General features: G+C 43.7%; 1 long non-coding RNA gene across 1 annotated transcript in view; it reads left to right on the top strand.

Annotated features, from left to right (window-relative positions):
- LOC136097542 (uncharacterized) overlaps positions 1-19,079 on the top strand; it is a 34,651-nt gene extending 15,572 nt beyond the window's left edge. Inside the window, exon 3 of the long non-coding RNA XR_010650836.2 lies at positions 9,505-19,079. This is a non-coding gene — a long non-coding RNA (uncharacterized lncRNA). The remainder of the gene's footprint in view (positions 1-9,504) is intronic.
- Positions 19,080-22,139: the final 3,060 nt, after the last annotated feature.

Below are 22,139 nucleotides of genomic sequence, written 5' to 3'. Positions count from 1 at the left end.
TTAGGTTGGTTTAGTTATTTCCTGGTAGGTTGTTTAGGGCAGTGTTATGCACGGTGCATGTTTTGCAGATGGGTTCCTTCAGGCTGGGGTGGCTTAGATTGGTTGTTGAGGGTGCTTTAGGTGGTTTGGTTAGATGTACATTGTGTTTAGTTGGTTTTCGGTTGTGTCTGGATGCTTTGGATGTGACTGCAATCTCGCTGGGACACGTGTCCCCCCACTAATCACCAGGCTCGATTGGGCTGTTTCTGCTGTCTCGGCAGACGTCCCCTTCCTCCTTCCCTGCTCCACGTGTTTCCCTGCCTTGCTCAAAGAGGACGACGTTCCCGGCTAGAGGCGAACCATAGCTAGGTCAAGGGTATACGGTAGCTGCGCTGTGCTTGAGGACCTCCAAACAAGCTCAGGGTCCGTTAGGAGGAGAACCTGGGGTAGTCAGGCTTCCAAGACTGCAGGCACATCCAAGTGAGACACTGCCTGGGGTAGGGTGGCTGGTGGTTGGGTTTTTGTTGTTGAGGTTTTTTAGGGTGTTGTTGAAGTTGAGTTGATCTAGATTGGTTTTTAGCTTGGTCGTTGTAGGCTGGTTTCAGTGGTTCTATTTAGCTTTGGGTTGTTTGCTTTAGGTCATTTTGGTGTGGTTATGTCATTTGGTTTCCTATTTTTGAGGTTGGTTTAGATCGGTCGCTTTAGGTAGTTTGATCCTTTATTAGATTGGTTTTAAGTTGTTTGAGATTGTTTAATGGTTATTTTAGGTTAAGATTGGTTGGTTTCAGTTTGTTTAGCTTGTTTGGTTCTAGGTTGCTTAAGGTTGGTTGAGAAATGCCGGTTTATGTAGTTTTAGATTGTTTTAGGTAGGATTTTTTTAGATCATTTGGTTTAGGTAGGTTTGTTTTAGGATTGTTTAGGTTGGTTTATTTTGTTTGGTTTAGGTAATTTGTTGTAGATTGTTTAAGGTTCTGTTTAGGTTGTTGGTGGCTGATTGAAGTTTTTTAAGGCAGATTGGTTTAGCTTCTTTAAGGTTGGTTTAGGTGAGCTGTTCTATGCTGGTTTGGGCAGGCTGTTCTAGCTAAGTTTAGGGCCAGCTCGTGGAGCAGCAGGCACCCAGCCCAAATGGCCCAAAGAAGCCATGGCAAGGGGCCGTGCTCAGCGCTGCAGAGGAAGGCAAAAAACCCCCGGAGACGCTTGCCGTCCCACCTGGGGGAAAAAAAAAGCCTTCCTCCCCCCAGCTGCAGGGCACGAGAGGCCATCTTCCTGGTGCTTGAGCAGCAGGCAGGATCCGAGCCAAAAGGGCCCAGAGGAGCTCTGCAAAGTGGTCATGCTCAATGCTGCAGAGGAAGGCAAAAAACCCCCGGGGACCAGTGCCAATCTGCCCCGGGGGAAAAAATTCCTTCCTGATCCCAGTGCTGGCGATCGGCTGTTCCCTGAGCATGTGAGCCAGACCTGGCTCCTTGTCCCACAGGCTGCTCACGCCTCCCAGGACCTGCCCCAGCCCTATCCTATCCTATCCTATCCTATCCTATCCTATCCTATCCTATCCTATCCTATCCTATCCTATCCTATCCTATCCTGTCCTATCCTATCCTCCCTTGAGCTGGAGTCATCTCCTGGACTCCCGAGAGTGCTCAAATGCCCCTGACCTGATGGACCTTGGCGGGGACTAGAATGCAATATATCTGTGATCACCGTTTATTTTTTATATATTTCATAACTATAGAATTTACATATTTGTGAACTGTTCAGAAAAAATCATTTTAGTAACAAGAGAGTAGTAAATAGGCCATAGGCAAATTTCTTTAAAAAAATGAAGAAAATTCTGTTTCTTCTTAGAAATATTATGTGGAATCACTATCTAGAAGCATATTTTGCTCAGTTTCTTTTGAGAAGGGTATTATTTTCTACAATGCCCAAGAGATTTAACAACACATACACACACGCAATTTTAGTAAGTAACTCAATCGAACAGTTTAAGCACTCTTCTGTTTCTTCCTCTTGAATGTTTTACAAAAATCTTCCCATAGGACTCAGATCTCTTCTGACTTTAGGCATGTAAAAGCTGACATTTTTTTTCAACTTCTTTAGGAAGATGCAGACACTCCTTGGACGCAATTTATCTCACTTGTTCTCATACTGATCTCAGGACATCCTGTAGCTGGGCAAAAATTCACATTTCTAAACCTGCTTATGTACACAGCAAATGTGAAATTTAACTGGACACACATATTACCTTCCTCATTTCGGGGAGGTCAAAAGGAGGTTCTTAGGGACACGGTTTAGTGCTAGAGTTAGGTTATGGTTGGACTCGATGATCCTGAGGTTTTCTTACAACTGAAATGATTCTATGATTCCATTTTAACAACCCTTCAAATAAAGATTAATTACATGTAAGGTACAGCTCTTCTCCATTGCATTCAGTACATCACTTCTGCTGCTGTTTTCAGTCTTTTCCACAAGATGCTGGGGAGGACAACCAGATGTATTAATTTCCTCTGTAATCACTGTTGCTTTGACATTCACCCAAGACCTCTTGCACCAGGATACCACCCTCTGATTACAGGACACATTACTGTTATATCCCCACCTGGACCATAAATACTCTCCAAAAACACTGCATGTCACTCCATGCTGTTTAGTTCCTGTGCCAGGGTTTGCGATGCAAAACACCAACAACCATAACCATAACATTTTGGCTTTGAAAGACTTTCAGTTTAAGAAAAACTCCACCCCACAACAGAGAGTGCCCTACAACCAAAGCTCCAATACAACCTGCCCCCTTAAGCCACTCTCTCATTCTTCTGCTGGTATATATTGAATTTTATTCCACAAGCTGATTCCTGTATAGCCCCTCCAACTAATCTGGGCAGACAACTTCATTAATCTTTACACAGCAGCCTGCTCAGTAACTGTCAAGTTGGAATACTGTTGGTCTTTGGAAAAGTCAGCTACTACTCAAAGGTCCCTAACAACCTGGATCACCTCTCTGAAAAGGAAGAGGGAATTTCCGCAGCATCTCGATGTATTGCTGTTGAATGTTAATTTACTTTGTGGCCTGAAAGGCATCTGGAAGCAGAATATGATTACTGAGAGGAGAGACCCTAATGCATTATATCCATCACTATTTGTTGCTGTGGTTACAGTTATTAAAGACCATAATAAGACACATTATACCAGATTAGAGGAAAAAAGAAACTAATGATCGCCCTATCATTTTCCTATCTTCTTCCACAAAAGAGTTCAGACTGGTTTGAAAATTAGTGTTATTAGACCTGACTTCAAAGGCAAGAAGCATTTTATCACTCAGCATTGTTATCAGTGATAGAGCATAGAAATAGTACAGCAAAGCTCAATGGGGAATAAAAAATAATTTCTTAAGAAAAAGAGTAGGGGCACTTTCATTCAATTCAAAACTTAGTTATTCCTATGCATAGAGTACCAGGTACGCACTGGCCAAAACCAACCTCAAATCTCTTTTAGCTGCTATTTGATGGGGAAGCAACATCAGGGACTCAGAAGTCCTATTGTCAAGCAACAAGAAGAAGAAAGTGGTTGACTGAAGAAAAACCTCTAGCATTTTGTATTCCCTAAAACATAATCCGTTTTTCCAGGTCATGACTGAGATGTGGCCTCTCCTCCCACACTCAGGCCCTCTAAAACAATGTCTCATGCAGCAAGGGTCTTCTACAATTTCTCTTTATTTCTATGTGCCACGATAGGACAAAATGAATTACAGGCTCATTCACTGTCAAGTTTGCATGTCTTCTTTCGCAGCTAACATTTACTTCAATCTTCTATATACATAGCTGTTTGACATAATTGTTCAGAGGTTTATTTTTCAGCCTGCCTAATACTCTTTCTGATGTCTCAGTGATATATAGAATAGAATTCTGTATTTAAGATTTGAAGCACTCATAAAACTGTGTTACTGATTAAAGTCTGCCAAGAAAGGCAGTTAAGGTAACATTTTGAACAAGATTCATCTTAGACTTTTATAGAAGACAGTAGCAACAACAGAAAAGCATGCAAGATTGGAGTGAAAAAGTGAGCCTTGAATAAAGGATACTGCTAAGATTTAGCAATAACCTTAAAGATTCGGTACAGCAGGAGAAAATAACCAGAGCATATAATGACCTGCCACACCCTCACCACCTGCCAGACACTATAGGAAGGAAAAGCAATCTCAGAAGACCCTGCTAATGGCTCTCCAGCCCTTCATACAGTCAATGCAACACAAAAATACAGAAAACAGGAGGTCCCCTGTACAAATATTTGTTCATAGGCATCCTCCTTTTTTGTGCTTTGCTGCTAGCCTCAGTATCTGTGGCAGGATGCAACCCTTCCCCCCACTCTCTCCCCCCCCCTCCTTCAATATGGAAGGAGTAGGCACATCTCCCTCTCTATTACTTGAGGGTAACAGCTTCTTTTGTTGGCACCTAGCTATTGATTATGGAAAATTGAATAATAACACCGCACCACTAACAGCTGCCGTCCCAAACATAGCCTCGTGGTGACTGTAATACAAGCAGCAGCCCACCCATGGATGGCTGCTTTAGATGTTAAAGATACGTTCTTCATGATTCCCCTAAGGGAAGAAGACAAGGCACAATTTGCTTTTACCTGGGAAGGGAAGCAATACACTTTTAATCAGCTTACTCAGGGGTACAAACACTCTCCTACTATTGCCCACAATGCCCTTGCTGCAGTCATTGACACTGTACAGGTACCGTCAGGCATTTGCATATATCAATATTTAGACGACATCTTAGTGGGCGGAGACAATAAGGAACAGGTGGGGCAAGTAGCAGAAACTCTTTGGAATTTATTAACACAGAACGGATTAGATATTCCACCGTCCAAGTGCCAGGGTCCCAGCCAGGAAGTTAAATTCCTAGGGGCTTGGTGGATAGGGGGAGCCATAGCAGTGCCTGATGATGTTCTGGCTACCATAGACAAGGGGCACACCCCAAACAGCAAAGCAGACTTGCAATGCCTGTTGGGTACATTAGGGTACTGGAGAAAACATATCCCAGGATTCTCAGTGATTGCCCGTCCCCTATATGACCTACTCCGAAAAAACAAGAAATGGAATTGGACTCTACAACATACAGAGGCCCTTAATGTTCTAAAAGATGAACTTAAAGCCTATCAGAAATTTGGCCCGCTACATCCACAAGACCCATTAAGAGTGGAATGGGGGTTTGCAGAACATGCCTCCTATTGCGCTATATTCCAAAGGGGGCCAATAGGGCCAGCTAGACCTTTGTTGTTCTCTTCCACCGCATTTAAGGGAGCTGAACAACGATATTCGGAGTGGGAAAAGGGGCTTCTCTCACTTACCTGAGCAGTTAAGGAGGCAGAGAAACTGTGTACATCACAGAAAGTTATTGTACAAGGCCCTTTCCCTCTGTTGAATTCAATCCTTAAAGGGTTACCCCCCCGAGGGGGTGGCACAGAACGCAACGGTACGAAAATGGTACGCCTATTTAGAGGGAGTTAGCCAATTGTTACTACTAAAGGAGGGTTCTGTAAAAGTTTCAAAACTTCAGCAACCTGTGAACGCTGATCAGGTCCTGTTGAGCCTGCCTTCTAAACGCTCTCCAATAAAAGAAGCACCTAAGCTAACTCAGGACTCAGACACACAAGGAGTCTGGTTCACTGATGCATCAGCCCATCGGGTAGGGACAAACTGGCAGTACAAGGCAGCAGCATTGGAGATTGCTACTGGAAAAAGAATAACAGAGGAGGGGGAAGGTAGTGCTCAAGTAGGAGAACTGCGTGCTCTCTTATTAGCAGCAGAAGGAGGAGCCTTCACGATTTACACTGATTCCTATGCAACCTATAAGGGTGCCACTGAATGGATATGCCAATGGGAATCCAACCAGTGGGAAGTAAATTGCACCAGAGTGTGGAGAGCTGAAGATTGGCAAAGACTATTAGAGATAGGCAGGTCACGACCTTTGAGTGTGGGCTGGGTAAAAGGACATGCAAAGGATGGAACCCCCGCTGCCAAATGGAATCAGAAGCTGACTTTCTAGCCCAGATCAGGCTAGCTGAAAGCATACCAGAGGAGTGGGCACGGTTAGCTGAATGGTTACACCTTAAGCAAGGCCATTCTGGAAAAGCAGATCTTTATTACGAATGCCGATCCCGGGGTTGGCCAGTGTCCGCGGGAACATGTGAAGCAATTCTCACAGCCTGTCCACAATGTCGGATCAGACTTAAAGCTGATCACACAAATCAGGCCCCGGTCCTACATATCAGGCAGGGCAAGACTCTCTGGAGCATGTGGCAAGTTGACTATGTCGGGCCATTGAGACCCTCTAATGGAAAGAAATACATCCTGGTGGGGGTAGAGCACAGTTGCCACTCAATGGAAATAAGAGATAGAAAAGGCCACAGCTTGGGTGCAAGGACAGGGAAAGTGGGGAGAGGTGCTTCTTCAGGAGCTCCTTCAGGAACTTCAAAGAATAAAGGAAGTATTTTTTTTTCGATTATGCCTTGTTTCTACTGGCAGATATTATTTATCTACAGGGCTCTAGGGAAGTGACATTAATAAATCCACCCCCTACTGAGAAGTTATCGCCATACAGAGAAAATGAAGGACTTTGGTGGGGGGGAGGGAAATAAATCTTACACTTTCTTTGTTTCTTTTTCCTATGACACCTCTGTAACAGAGGCTGGCAGCATACTGTGTGCTGTACCCATCCAGCAGCACTAACCTGTCCTTTCCTGGCAACCTCGGTACATATCCCAGCGGCTCACAGTCCCGAGGGCAACAAAAAGAGCAATGCAATTAAGCATCATTTGCTGCTTGGGCGTTCTTTTGAAGAGAGTGAGTGTTTTCTTTGAGTCATTGACACTAAACATTTGGTACATTTTATTTTTGAACATAGCTCAGTGAAACAAAAGAAACTGCTGAAGCAGAAAAAATAAAATCACATGCACATTACTTCCACAGTGCTACTAATTGTTTCCAAATGACAAGTCAAAACATCTCTGATTTTGTTGTTAGGAGATTAATTTGGACAGCTGAAAAAGTTACTCCAACCCTTTAGATACTACCCCTGCAATCTGAGTGCAAGATCATTTTATCCACGTAAATCTTATTTGCATACACAAACAATGTTAATGTTGCTTCAGTCAGTATTTGTTCTTCTCCAGATCACCACAAGATGGGGATTTCTGTTTGTTGGTAATGCAGCACTCATCACACTTGAGGAGAGATGTGTCAGGCTAAACACTTTAGACCCTTGTCCAAATCAGAACCCACGTAGCAAGGTGGGCAGGTTGGCGGACATTGCAGGAGTACAACATAATCCTGCTGGTAGTCCTGCCAGAATGATTGATTACTAATACTTTCAAAAAACCCACAAACAGGTGTTGTATTTCAAGTCCTTAAAGACTGTAACTCAGTGCTTCTGTTGTTTCTGTGGTAACAAAATAGTATTAATAATATAATTTAATGGCTAAACAACAGCAGCACTCCAGCTAGTGTGCTAGCCATGTGCTCATTAGCTAGAAATCATGATGTACCAAAAGCTCATTTGAATTGGGGCAATCATTTAAAAAATATTATTCTAGCTTCAAGTCACAACATATGATTAATGATCCAGTTGCAGGACTACATCTGATGGTGAAGATTTTCTTATTCCTCATTAGAAAAAAGGTGATCAATCCCATCGGTTTTATAACACTGTATCAGATCTGGCTGGGACAGAGTGAATTTTCTTCATAGCACTTTGTATGGTGCTGTGTTTTAGATTAGTGACCAAAACAAGGTTGATAACACATTTTAGCTGTGGCTGAAAGCGCTTGCACAGCATTGGGGGCCTCTGTTTCTCACTCTGCCCCCGCTCAGCGAATAGTTTGGGGGCGTTGCAAGAGGTTAGGAGGGGACATGACCAGACAGGTAACCCAAACTGATCGAAGAGATATTCTGTGCCATATAACATCACACTCAGCAATAAAAAGGGAGAGGAGGGGATTTTAGGGGGATTAACTATCTTTTGGTCACGAACTGGCTGAGCAACAGTCTACTTGTGGGAGGTGGTGAGTGATTGCCTTTGCATGACTTTTGCTTGCTTTGTCTCTTCTTCCACTTACCTTTTGCTTATTAAACGATTTAAATCTTGATGTACAAGTTTCCTTGCTTTTACTCTTCCTTTCCTCTCCCCCCATCCCATTGGGGGTCAGAGAAAGCAAACAAGCAGCTGTGTGGTGCTTCACTGCCTTCCAGGGTTAAACCACAACAAAGATGAAAAGCTAACTGAGTCAGAAAAGGTTAAACAGTGTGACTCATAAAAATTTTTGCCAACATACTCATAACACACACCCACCTCACCCCAACACACACACAGCTGTGTTTTTGGGTTTGGCATTTAGGCAGAAACCCCAATTCACACAATACCCCATGAGAAAATCCTTGTCTGCATTTTGAGAAGACCCCCAAAGGCCTCCTCTAGTCATGGCAGGGCTGACAGCAGCTCAGCTGGATCTAGATCCTCAATATTAGAGATACAAGAAACAGTACAATGCAGTACAAGTGCAGTCAGGCAAAACACTGGATGCAGAAAACGTTTCTGCCAGTGCCATTCTGAAGATGCAATACTCACGTAGGAGAGCCTGTATATAGGTGCAAAGGACTCCAAAATGCCCATTCTCCTTGAGCACAGAATCTAGAGTCATCTGTTCATGCCCACAGTCAGTACTCAGGCCCCCACCAAGTTTTAGGACAGCCCAAACATTGCCAGTTACTTCAGGTCCCTGCATGGGCTGTTTGCAGAGTTCCTGCTCTGTATGCATGTCTGCAATACCATAAATCATTTTTGATGAATAGGACCATTTCTCAGTCAGCAATAAGCTGCATGCAAAAAGGCATACGTGAACATTTAGAGGAGTCACTTAGGGTTTGTTCATCTAACACTCCATAGGCATCAGGCTCAAAACACTGACCCCGCTGAATTTATGAGGTAAAGTCCTGACAGTTTCAATTAAGCCTGAATCCCACCCCAACACAGCTCAGAGCCATCATGTGGGTCCAGCAGACAAGCAACATTTATCACCTCCAGCTCTTCTGTTTTGCTGGAGATTAACACCAGGAGAAAAAGAGGCAACAAGAGCAATAGTGCAACAATTTTTTCAGCTACCCCAGGTTCACAAGGCTATTTTACTGGGCTGTGCTATGGAGCCTCAAAGCTGCAGGAGCTGAGGAGGAGGCACTTGTTTGCTGCTGTTGCTGTGATGAAAACCTCCAGCAGAAGGGAGACAAGAGCTACAGCCAGTGACACCTTCCACCATGGCTGCCTAATCCAACAGACTCCTGAGAGGCAGGTGCCTTTCAAGATGGAAGAGAAGGCAGCACCCACCAAGACACTAAAACTGAAAGAGAAATACTTAAAGGCTGTATATGCTTGGATCTATCAAAATCAAGATGGTCAGGATAGGGAAAAAAGGAAAAAAAAAAACAAAAGACAATGCCATAAGATCAATTCTACCTTTTTTTTTGTTTCTTTTCAGGAGCCCTGGTCTGCACAAAAACACTACTTCGAGGTTGTGTTCAGCCCGACCAAAATAAAAACCCTCTTGTTGACTTTAATCAAGCTCCAGTGCCCTTTTGCCTTCTGAAAAAGAAAAGGCAAGAAAAACAAACAAATAAGAAAAAAACCCCCGAAACCAACAACAACAACAAACACAGGAAAAAAACAACAACAAAAAACCAACCAACCAAACAACAAAAAACAAACCACAAACAAAAAGCTAAATCATGGTGGACACACTTTGGCTTTGTTTGAATGTTAAAGTCTACAGATAGCTGCACACAGACACCATAAACCTACCACAGAATCTGACACCACTGGCAGATGTTGTACCAAACGGCCCCAGAAAAGGAAGGGGCAGGGATTATCAGGGAAATCGGTTTTGCATGGAAATGGACATTTATAATTTACCTCCTGATACACACAAGCTTCCTCTAGAGAGACTGGAGTTCAGCCTGTGAGTGCTGGTTGATCTCTGTCAGTATTTCTTTTGGGAATACTGAGAAAATGGAAAAATTATTCTCTTCTTGAAAAGCTGCTCATGGACATGAGAAATTTTCAGTGCAAATCTAACTTTATTTTCCAGTTCCCTAAAGGCATTTTGTTCTGAAGGTTTTGCCATCAACTTTAAAACCATACTTCAAATAGAGTCAATAAAATTAGATTAAAACAGAAGATTTTAGTCTGTTGTGATAACAGACTGCACACCTGCAAATCAAGATCGAAGAACTCTCACTAGGACTAATATAGAAAACTGAAGCAGTGCCATACATCAGATTTACTTTTCATCTTGCACTAGCAATGCTTACATTTTCAGAATTCTGTCTTGAATTTAATTTCACTTCATCAAAGCAGGATGCTAACCTATAGACGGAGTTTTACCATGAACACTAATAAGGAAGCATTTGAGAAGGGCGAGTGTTTAAGCCCCTCATACAAGTGTACATATATATGTCTAAGGCACAAGAGACTGCTAGGCTCTGCAGGTGATAGTTTTGTACAGTCCACAATTTGTAAATGAGAGAAATATCTGCTAGTTTGAGGGGAAAAAAAATCATTTAATTACTGTCATTAAGGATAAAATTCAGTTTCTCTTCTGGCCAGCTCAATGCTGATGCAATGATCTGGTCCTCAAGGAATCAAAAGAGTCTTATGGTGGCAAGCAAGAAAATTTCACCCTCCCACAGAGGCAACAGGAGCCAGATTCTCACCTCTGTTCCAGGAAAATATTACAAAATACTACTAATGAGGAATTCCTCTTTTATAGAGCCATAGCATGTCCAACAGCACAACGGTGGTCAGCCTTCAAGGCTACATCTACAGGGTCAGATGGAACAGGGCCACAAACAGGTGTCTGATCCTGAGGCCAAACAGCACAGGCTGGCCTGTCTGATCTACTATAGGACCCAGTGGCCCCAAAGGACACCTGTGAAGAGATCCAAACCCGGGTCAGTCTGGTGAGAACAGTCCCTCGTGTGCCACCACCCCACCACATCCAGACACTCACACAAACCAGCAGCACACGAGGGAACGACTCAGAAGAATGAGAGAGCAGCATTCAAGCTCATTCATTTAGCAGCAGAAGTATAGTCTGAGAGTACCTGTGGGCTTTACACAAGAAAGTACAGCACTGAGCAAGCCCTGAATGGTGAATTAGATACCGCACATTGATGTTGTTGTGGCTGTAGAGGTCACATGTCAAAAACAAAGCCTCCAAATGGGATGGATCCCATGGCCTTTGCAAAATGAGCATGCCCAGTAGTTTTGATTCTCCTCTAGTTAAACGGAACAGCCCAAAAGAGGTATCAGAAACCAAGATCTTATATGAAGGGTAAACAAGAACAACACATGATGAAACACGCCATTGTATCCAGGAATCAGGAAAAGCCTAGGAGGGAAGCAAATAGAGGAAGGACTCAGCTTTATGTTGTATTAGCAAGGATAGAAAATCTGCAGTTGTTTGTCACACTGTATGTATTCACACTTACAGTTAATAATAACTATCAGGTTCCCTTCAAGACCTGCTGCAATAAAATGAGTGCTTAATTATAGCTCAGAACAATAATCTTTAGTCATGCTTCACTTTTTAAAAATCCCAGTGTCAGACTTTTGTGTAATTATGCCCTCGATAAGCAAATGTGCGTCACAAGAGTTGCCAGCCAGCTACAAAAAAAGCAGGTTTCTCTCCATGGCAGCAAGACCAGCATCCAACAGGCTTTTCTCACCTGCAAGAAACTAGTTTGAAAACAGATCGCAAAACTGAAACAAAACAGGACAGGCCATATTTACTCTGGAAGCAGACCTAAATTTTCACTTAGAAAAATGCAGAGGTACAAACATTGTTTTTATGATTACACTAGACAGACACAGTCTATGGACCTGCCTGCTCTCAAAACCTTTGTCAGAATTAGGCTACATTTCCTGTTGCAGGAACTCAATGTACATTAGCTTGGAGCTGCTGCAGCTTGGATTGCTATACACTATGTATTAAACCAGCCAGGTCTTTTCATGATCCTTGGGCATGGGAGGAAGCACTTGAGTATCAACAAACCATGAATGGAACTCTGCGCACAGATAATGAACCAAATGCTATTTGCACATTTAATAGAGTGAAACACTCTTGTATTTGTTGTTTTGGCTCACTACCAGAAAAAATAATATACAACCATCACAATTACATTGGCATGGATTTTGTTATTAATTTCCTCTAGGTTCTTAAATTATAGAAATAAATTCAAACATGTAATTATACTTTGATGCCTGCAAACCTTGCCAATGGAGACCTGAGTCAGCGTTGTGGTATTGCACAGAACAACTAAAAAAAACTCAGGAAAAAGGTAAATAATACACAAAATATGCAATTAAAGCATCTGCCGCCCTCACAGCTCAACCTTAATTCCACACCGCCATACGCTGAAAATGGTCACTGGGAGTGCCTGTGTAGCATCTGCAAGCTTGAATTCACCACCAAGAAGAAAAAAGTCTTTTATTTTATGAAATAAGGCATTGGAATTATTGCCCATGAACATTCAATAGACATCCATCATTGCCTGTTTCTGCTCAGTGCTTAGCAAGAACCTCAAGAGCATTTCCACTGCAGGCCAGGGGCACCAAGCCACCCATGTGCAGATCTGCCATAATGTCCCAAATTCTGTGGCAGGCCCTATGCAGCATTTTAATAAGACAAGGGAGAACTCATTTCTGTACCTGTCTACCACAAATCTTGGCCAAGTTGCCTAAGTCCTGGGGCCGAGGACACGCACTTCTGCTACAGTCCAGCTGCAGATGGTAGCTCCTTGAGGCATAGTATCTCATCCCCTTTAAGCTAGGTGCTATACTTTGATCTCCTCATCCATCAAACAGGCATAATGACTTCTAATTTCCTTGGAAACTCTTCCAAGAACTAGTTATTGCTTAAAACTAGCATATATGCTCTTATATAGACCACAGGAAAATGAATTTCATTGCTTAAAACACTACTTGGGACCAAAGCAAGGTCACAACTGCAGCACAGGACCACATGGCAGGCAGGTAAACCTGCTGTGCCAGGTTGTGTCACCCAGCATAGACCACCTTCCCCTCCACCCCATCCTGCCCCCATGGCAAGCAGTTTCCAAGAACTGTGTCTAGAGAATAGGAGAGAAAGAAAAAGATGCCATGAAACATGGAAATAGCATCCTGAACTACTGTTGGGACCTGGGAATAATCTCTTCTGGCAATATCTGGTCATCCCAACTGAAGACACATCTATGCCACGTGGCCTAAGCCAAGCAGCACACATGGTGTGAGACCACGTCCTGTTCTGATTGCCAGCCCGCACCCAATTGGATACAGCTGTATTTGGGTAGCATAGTACCCAGCGTAATCAGTCCAGCCTAAGATAATGAACCAAGCATGCTTGGTTCTGGAGTTGTTACTGCACACAGAGCCAGCTCAAGCCTCAAAAGGCAGACTTCCCTTGAACAATATTTATCCACATGCTCCAAACTATCCAAGCAAGGTGATGCCAAGACTTTTAATAGGATTCATAATGCAGCTATTTTCAGATCTTAGTGCTAAGCTAGAGATCTGCATTTTCCAAAACATTATTTAAAAAAAGAAGAGATGACCTGGGACTGTGAAGCCTGGAGAAGAGAAGGCTCAGGAGGATCTCATTTTTGTATATAAATACCTGAATGGAGGGTGCAAAGATGACAGAGCCAGGCACTTTTCAGTGGTGCCCAGGTGCAGGGCAAGGGACACACACTGAAACACAGGATGTTCCCTTGGAACATCAGGAAACACTTTTTCACTGTGAGGGTGATCAAGTGCTGGCACAGGTTGCCCCAGGAAGCTGTGGAGTCTCCATCCTTGGAGACATTCAAAAGCCATCTGGACCACCTAGGTGACCCTGCCTGAGCAGGTGAACTGGACAGGATGACCACCAGAGGTGTCTTCTAACCTCAAACACTCTATTATTCTGAACAATACCTGGACAGGTACAATCCCCATACCTGGGGTACAAGAAACAACGGCACACAGGTTTGTCCAATTGCTGTTAAAGGCAGTACTTGGGCTGCCTGTGGTGTTCAGAGTTGTGCCCTAGAGTGGTTTGTGTATTGCGACTGCTAAATTATGAGGCCTGTCCAAAAGGTCTGCAAAGGATGAGGACCAACCCAGAGGTCTTTAGAAGACCTGAAAATCCCTGGACTATGATTTCCACCTCCTCTACTGGAAGGCATTCAGTGTTTCTTTTTTTATCCCCAGTCTTCACTACTAGGAAAATAAGTACATTGACAAAAATTTCAAGTATCAGGGGATTTTTAAATGAGACACTGGGAAGAACTGGAAGAATTTCATATTTAAACACAAAACTTATCTATTTAAATTCTGCCTTTTAGACCACGTGCTTTCTCAAACTCTGATTCTAACCACAACCTTTTCTACCATCAAGAAAAAATGCAAGCTTCCTGCTAAGCACTGTTATCTCATCTATAAGCTTGTCAAACATGTTGTTATACATAAATGATGAATCTAACAAACTACTGTCAGTGTGCACTTTCTATGCTCAAAAGGGTAATAAAGTCTTGTACTGCTGTGTTGATTATTCCATTAGCTGAAATATCAGGAGTCTGAGCTTTGGACCAGAAGGCTGTGGGCACACCAACCATTGACTAAATGGTATGTTTTCTTAAAATCCCTTATTAGCACTTTGGCAACATGCCCCTGCTATTCTGAGAGCCAGATATCACCACCTTGAAATAATGTCAGCCATTTAGCTTTTCACAGCAATACCTCAGCCACAAGCAAAAACACCTTCAGATCAAATCAATATTATACTGGATTCACTCTTTTTCAGCTAGTTAAGATGCACTGGATTCTGATCTTTCATATTTCATAGCTGTAATGACATTACTAGCCAGTAATTAGCAAGTTTTATCAGCACTGCATGCTCTTAGCCTGAAACAGTCCCCAAGAGCTCAATTCAGAGACATATATCTCATTTGTTTAACACAAATTTAGCCTCCTAAATTATTCCTTTTTTCCATAAAGAGCCAGCACTAGAGCCCTGAGGCACCATCTGTAATTAATATATATGTATTTTTAACTATTTTTGTATGTATACATAGCCAGAAGTTAGACACTTTCTGTAGATTTGCATTCATTATATAATAAGATACAGTCCTGAATGTCTTAGAAACTGGTCATGAATGAAGATGGCAGAGAAGTAGACAAAAACAGAAAACTAGAAATAAAATCCATGGAAAGAACATAGCATGTAAAGAATGGCAAAGTGCTTTCCGTTAACAGAGGAAGGGCTTCAAAGTTCTCAACTCAAAGAATGCTCTTTCCCTACAAGTCAAATTAAAACCTCCAGGTATTTTTGATGATCTTAGGAAATTGTTTTGTATTCTTACACTTGCAACTGAAATCCCCCAGAAGTCAAAGTACCCTGCCACCTCCAACACATCTCTCCTCTCCCCTCTCGTTTTCTCTGTGTTATTGGATGTAAATCACTCCTTGGGCCGGTGGAGATAATAATGCAGCTAACAAATAGGGTCACAGAGCCCAGTGGATTAAAAAATTATGTTTAAACTATTTCCTACCTACTTATAGTTGGCCTTTAGGCCCTTAAGGACTTTGAAGTGATGTCCGTTGTTCTAATGTACATATGCACAACTTTAGCTTAATAATGTGTCCCACAGATTAGATGAAATGTTTTATGGATTAAAAAACATATATTGGAAAAAGTATCCAGAACTAATATATCACATTTCAACCTGAGACTAACCACAGATAACAGACTCCCCAGAACACTAGCGTTTCTACATAGCCTGTTTCATTAATCTGGCAGAAAGCTCTGTCATTGATGCAGTCCCACACTGCAGAAACAACAGGAGACTAACCAGAACATCACAAGCAACTGTGCTCTCCAACTGGAAGGACTGGGGCTGTTTGGCACCTGGGCAGAGAAACAAAGCAGCTCACCAAGTCCTCTCACCCTTCATCCTCATCACAAATAACATGTTGGGTTCTCATCGTTTTAAGGAGAAGATGGGGGATGTAACATTGGTGGTTGGACATGAAAGAGCAATTTAACATCTGAGGGCTCTACAAAGGATGGTTAGGTTGCCAGGAGACAACATGGGATGTTTGTTTGCATGCTGGTCATGGAAAAGAGCAGTCCTGCCTCAGGAGGTCTTTTCAGGTCCTTCAGTTGAGCACTGGGAAAGGGCTTGGAAGGTATCAGAGAACCCAGTGACTGGAGTTTGGGTTAACAGAAACAGCAGGGAAATCAGTGGGGAAAGGCTGGAGGTCAGGCAGTCACTGATAATGAGATTCGAGTCAGTTTCTGCAGTTAAAAAATTGCTGTGCTTGAAAAGAGAAAAAATAAAATAATTAATTCATAAGTTTTTAGCACTAATTAATAAACGAGGCCTTGACTCTTTTCCTGCACTTCTCTCATGTGATCAGAAGTGGCTGGTAACTCGTATGATACGGACAGACTGGTGCACTCTATAAACCTTTTTCCTCTACTGTCTGAGGCCTTTTGATCAGAACATCATTAGAGATAAATTAAGGTTTTATTAATTTATGCCTTCGGTCTCATTCCCATACCATACTCTAAACAGATACAGTCCCCCTGCAATCACAGCATCATAATGCAATCACGTGATATGCAAATGTTGCATTATCCTACTGTGACTTAAAGACTAGGCCTTAAGATCAATAAAGCCATTGGAAGCCACTTTGCAAACTGCAATTGGAATGTTTTGCTCTTAGGTGGATGAAAATTCATCCTGAAATGCCATGGGTACCAGCATGTGGCTTTTCAATTTTATAAACATTTAATATTCTGTGATATAAAATGTTTGAAAGCAGAAAGGCCACGTGCTGGTACTTGTAGCATTTCTGGATGAATGGTGTCAGGCCCTTTCCTGGACGTAAGTGATGGGCACTGAGCGAAACAGCAGATTGCATTTGCTGCCGTCCCTGTATTCATGCCCACCAGAGCTCAGGAAACTGCCAGGTGAGTCCTTGAAGGAACGGTGTCTCCAAGAGCTCCCACAAGAGCACTGCACCTCTGCCCCACTGGTGATTCAAGCCCAGACTAAGTCTGAGCCTCTTAAGTTGGATGCAAGCAAAACCCAGTCAAGTCAAATAGCTCCTGACTGTCTTCTGGTCTCCTCCACTGAAACTGGATCACAGAATCACAGAATCACAGAATGTTAGGGATTGGAAGGGACCTCGAAAGATCATCCAGTCTAATCCCACTGCCGGAGCAGGAACACCTAGATGAGGTTACACAGGAAGGTGTCCAGGCAGGTCTTGAATGCCTTCAGAGTTGGAGACTCCACAGATCAATCTCAAAACCCATTATTGTGTTTAATTGTTTAATTTTGCTGTCAGTGCAAGGCATCAGTCCTAAATTTAATTACACAGGTTACAACGTAAGCAAGGAAATCTCTTGCCTACTAAATTTGACACTGCTCAGCTAATAAATATGTATGTTCCTGGCATAAACAATAATACCTTAAAATATACTACAAATGAGTGTAACAAAAGAAATGGCAATATCATTGCTCAGAATAACCATCTTGAGAAATATTTAGATCTTGAATGTGTGGCTAAGCAACACCAAACTCTCTGTGAACTTAAATATTCATTTGGAAGTATCAGCAGCAGACCACTGCCTCGAGGCTTAGCACTCAACTGAAATGACTGCAATACTTGTCATGCACTTTAGCAAGATTTTAAAGTATTTGAAGTCTACAAGCCATGAACCACTCAGAGGAGGGAAAAAAAAGTGCTGCATGCTCTAAAATCTATTTTAATGCCAAATTAATTCCTTCAACTCAAATTCCAGGTAAATGGCATCTCGACCCTGCTGTGAAGAAGAAAAATAGGTTGCATATTCTGCTGTATGTTCTCTTTTCTCCTGTACAGTGAAGTGTTAGAAGGCATAGTCAGATAAATCCTAATGGCAAATCATTAGTGTCAACCACTATCATTCCATCTCTTTCAAGGGATGATGACACTTCAGAATCTGGCCATATTCTACTGATTTTTTGACAAATTTGGATGTTGGTATTAAAAGGTTGATCAGACATCAAGTGCCTTGCACTGAAGACATAACTGCAGGGTTTGAAGTGAAAACACCAATGAGTTAGTAATATGAAAAATTTATGGGACATAAAAACAGTTGCTCCAACTCATATAATGTCATAAATAGGAGATAATCAAACAGGAAGAAAGTTGGAACAGTATGAAAGGAAAAGGTCACCATGGTCATCAAACCTTCTCATGAGAGAGCCTACCCTTCTGTGAGGAGCCACACTTTGCATTTAGTTAGATCAGTACCTTTAAGCTTTGTTAGATCATTGATTCCAAATGTTACTGTATGTGTGGTCTAAAGAGTAGATACAACAAAAGAGAGCTACAAAGCAAGTCTCATAAAACAAACACACCTACCACCTAATGTAACGTATATATGTATGTATATGTACAGGAGAAAGCTGATGCTAAGCAGCACAATAAGCAGGTTATTCACTTCCCTGACCGTGTAACTTTCTTCTCATATGAGCTTGCTTCCCTGCCTTCCTTTACAACATATTCAAGATTTTTTAACCAATGCAGCATCCAGACGTCTTTTTATTACTCCTGACTGAATAAAACACACCAATCACTTTGTATTACCCAAAATGTGATGCACTGTTTTGAAACTGAAGTACAGCTATGGGAAAAGTTTTCCACAGACACACACAGCAAGAATGGAAATCTTTGGCTGAGGAAGTTTCGACACAGTGGGAACAATTTCAAAGTGCCAGCATCCCGGGAAGAAACTCCTAACACTTACCAAGCTCTTTCCCCCGCTAAACTCTACCCAGGTTACTGCATAAGAAACCTGGAAGGGTGTTTCCAAAAGGTGGACCCAGTTTGAAGTCACTACATCTCTGCAACCACAAACTATCAACTATCCTCTCTATGTCGTCCATACAGCAGGTGAAGGGTATACTGTGCATTTATAAAAAGCTTACTAAAACCTGATAAATCATTAAACCACTTGTAATTTTTTGTGTAGTTGTAACATATTTGGCCCATCTTTTCGAAACGCTCTCTAACTTCCAGTGACCTCCTTCCCCCCAAAAAAACAGCCCCCTCCCCACATCGCACCGCTGGAGCAAACAGCGCTCTGCCTCCGAACAAGCCCCCTCCGCTTCCTCGCTGGGCGGGGGGCAAGATGGCCGAGGGTGGGCTCTTCCCCTCCACACCCCGGGGCACCCCCTGCCCTTCCCCTTCCCCTCGGGGCTGTGCCGCCCGCCGCCGCTTGGGCGAGCCCCGCGCCGAGGAAGCGGCGGGGGCGGCCGGGTGCCGGCGGCGGCTGCGGGGGGCCCCGGCGGTCCCGCCTCCCCTCGCTGACACTCACGGGCGCCGGGGCTGCGGGTGGGTGCCGGGGGCTCCGCGGGGCCGCCCGCTTCCTCCGCCTCCTCCTCCTCTTCTTCCTCCGCCTCCGCCTCCTCCTCCCCGCGGGGCCTCAGCACCGCGGACAGCGGCGGCGGGGCCCGGACAGCAGCGGCGGGGGGCGGCTCGGTGCCCACCCGCACCAGGGCGCGCCGCGGCCGGCCCAGCGCCGAGCTCACGGAGCCCACGGCCGCCCCGCGCCGCCCGCTGCGCCCCGCCGGTCCCGCCTCTGCGCGGGCAGCGGCCCCCGGCACGGCCCGAGCGCCGCTCCCCTGGCCCCACCTCCCCACACGGAAGAAAAGCTCCCGCTCCGGGCGCGGCCGAGCCCCGCCCCGCCTCACCGGGACGTTGTGTTTCTTCCCCCGCCCCACGCAAAGAGTGTGGGGAGACAGGAGGGGAAGGACCCACCCCGAGTACCCCCAGACCGGCGCGCCCTCCTCCACCCTCCCCGGAGAGCCCCGTCCAACCCACAGGTGTCGGCTGCGGTGCGTGAGCGCCATTGGCACCAGGGAGTTCACGGCACCGTTTCAAAAGACACATTCATGCTGCTCTTCATTTTCTTCATAATGGAGCGGAAGTAAATCCAACACTTTTTGCCCTTTCTTAATGTCCTTATTTGTCGTTCAGCATTGTCTCCTGGGACCAGTCAGAGGGTTCTCTGCTCGCAGACGGAGAGGCAGCACGGTGGTATCCAGTGGACTCAGCACTGTGCGCTCTGCTCTAGCCGACCCTGCCTTTCGCAGGGGGCTTGGGCTGAATGATCTCCAGAGACACCTTCCAACCTCAACTGCTCTGTGCTATTAGACATTACAATACCATGTACCATGCTATATTGATAGCTTGTAGCTGCAGAGTGTAGCACTATAGGTAGAGTCACCAACTATAACAGCATCACTTGCAGAGGTCTTGTACAATCCAGATGCAGCTCTGCGCTGCTGGAGACTTCTATAGTGGAGTTTAATCTCATATCCGTAAAACAGATATCGTAAAACTTTACCAGGGCACTTCAGTACCATCCTAACTGTGATAGATATTTCCTTAGATGTTTAAAACAACAGTAGAACATAGATACGCTTCCCTGAGCATATTGTCCCTGTTTCTGCACCTAACGGCTCAGCAGTACTGACTAGCAACACAAAAGTAACCGGCTGCATTCCTACCAAGAACAGAAGTCAGATAATTGCAACCTCAAGTCCCAGGCTTGTCTGGAAAGAATGTGCCCCTTTCCCAAGCAGTTCTGTGCCTCAGAGCTGACTGCCGCCAGCTGCTCTGCTCTCCTGTTACAGCGAGATCCCAAAGCAACTCGACACTGACGCAATAAACTGCAAATGGGAATTTCTTTGCTAGGGCGGTCTGCCTCTTCTGGATGAAAACAGTGCCACTACTGCATCGGAAAGCAAGAAAACAATGGCACACGCAGCCTGTTCTTTTTAACCCTCTGCAACCGTTCCACTAACTTTTTTTTTTTTTTGTCTCAGTGTCTCTACCTGTATTTTCTTCTTGATTCTACTTGCAGAGAAGACAGTTTCAGCACAAAGCAGCATTTCAGGGAGAGAACATGTCTTGCTCTCTGGGGATGTTGCTTGATCAGGAAGAACTTTCGATAACCACAAGAAGGAAATGGAAATCAAATGTATCAGCTTTTCCTTTAGAACAGCCCTACCTCCCATTTTCCTAAGTTTTGGTGTGTGGTAAAGGACAATTTGTTTCATGTAAACAATAGTTTTTAAAAATATAATACTTTCAAATTGAATGAGTAAAAGTATTAATGACATGCAGCATTGTAGAGTTACGCAATACAGGCACAAAATCTTAAGAAATGCAAGAATTTAACTTGCAGCCCAACACGAAACTAAATTGCACACATGCATTGTCATTCCATCTTTAATGGTATGATCCTATGCATGCTTTTTTTTTTTCCTCATAGCATTACCAGCCAGATCTAAATACAGCATTTCCACACAGTCTCTTCAGACAGCTACAGACACCTACTACACAGGCCCTGCACACACAGCCTAAAGAAAAACGTACCATTTGTTCCTGAGCTGGGCTATCTCTAGATTTTCAGGGGGTACATGACAAATAGTCAGTTTTGGTGAATCATCAGCTAAAAGCTGCCTTACAGTCACAATGGCAATGTAATAGCAGGTGCAGTTCTCACAGAGTTAAGGACTTAGGGTCAATTATTTTTCCAAAATGCAAAACAGATGAAACAGAAGTCTGCCACAAGACGAGAGCTGAGTTCTGTTTCTAGCTCTGCCTGAAATGATCTTCTGTCACTGTAGTTCAGCCTAAATGAAAATGAGGCGATCAGATCACTGACTTCCTCATAATTTTTTAACTCCCAGTCAGATTTGTCTGAATGTAAAATGATAAAGTGCTCAAAGATGCAAAGCTAATGCAAGTTTCGTGAAAAGATTTGTGAGAATAAGTGACCAGATCTCCTCATCACTGTGGGAAAGACTGCAGGGTTAATTTATTTCTTACCAGGCATTGGCTTGTCAATTCAAGTCCCAAATTGTCAGGAAATGAGGTTCCATGAGTTCACGGCACAGTTAACATGAGGGATATCTGCCTTCCTTCACAGAATCACAGAATCACAGAATGTCAGGGATTGGAAGGGACCTCGAAAGATCATCCAGTCCAATCCCCCTGCCAAAGCAGAACACCTAG

The sequence above is a fragment of the Patagioenas fasciata genome, chromosome 2, assembly GCF_037038585.1.
Source record: "Patagioenas fasciata isolate bPatFas1 chromosome 2, bPatFas1.hap1, whole genome shotgun sequence".
Lineage (NCBI taxonomy): Eukaryota > Metazoa > Chordata > Aves > Columbiformes > Columbidae > Patagioenas > Patagioenas fasciata.
Note: the sequence above shows the minus strand (reverse complement) of the source record. Positions and strands in the feature narration are given on the sequence as shown.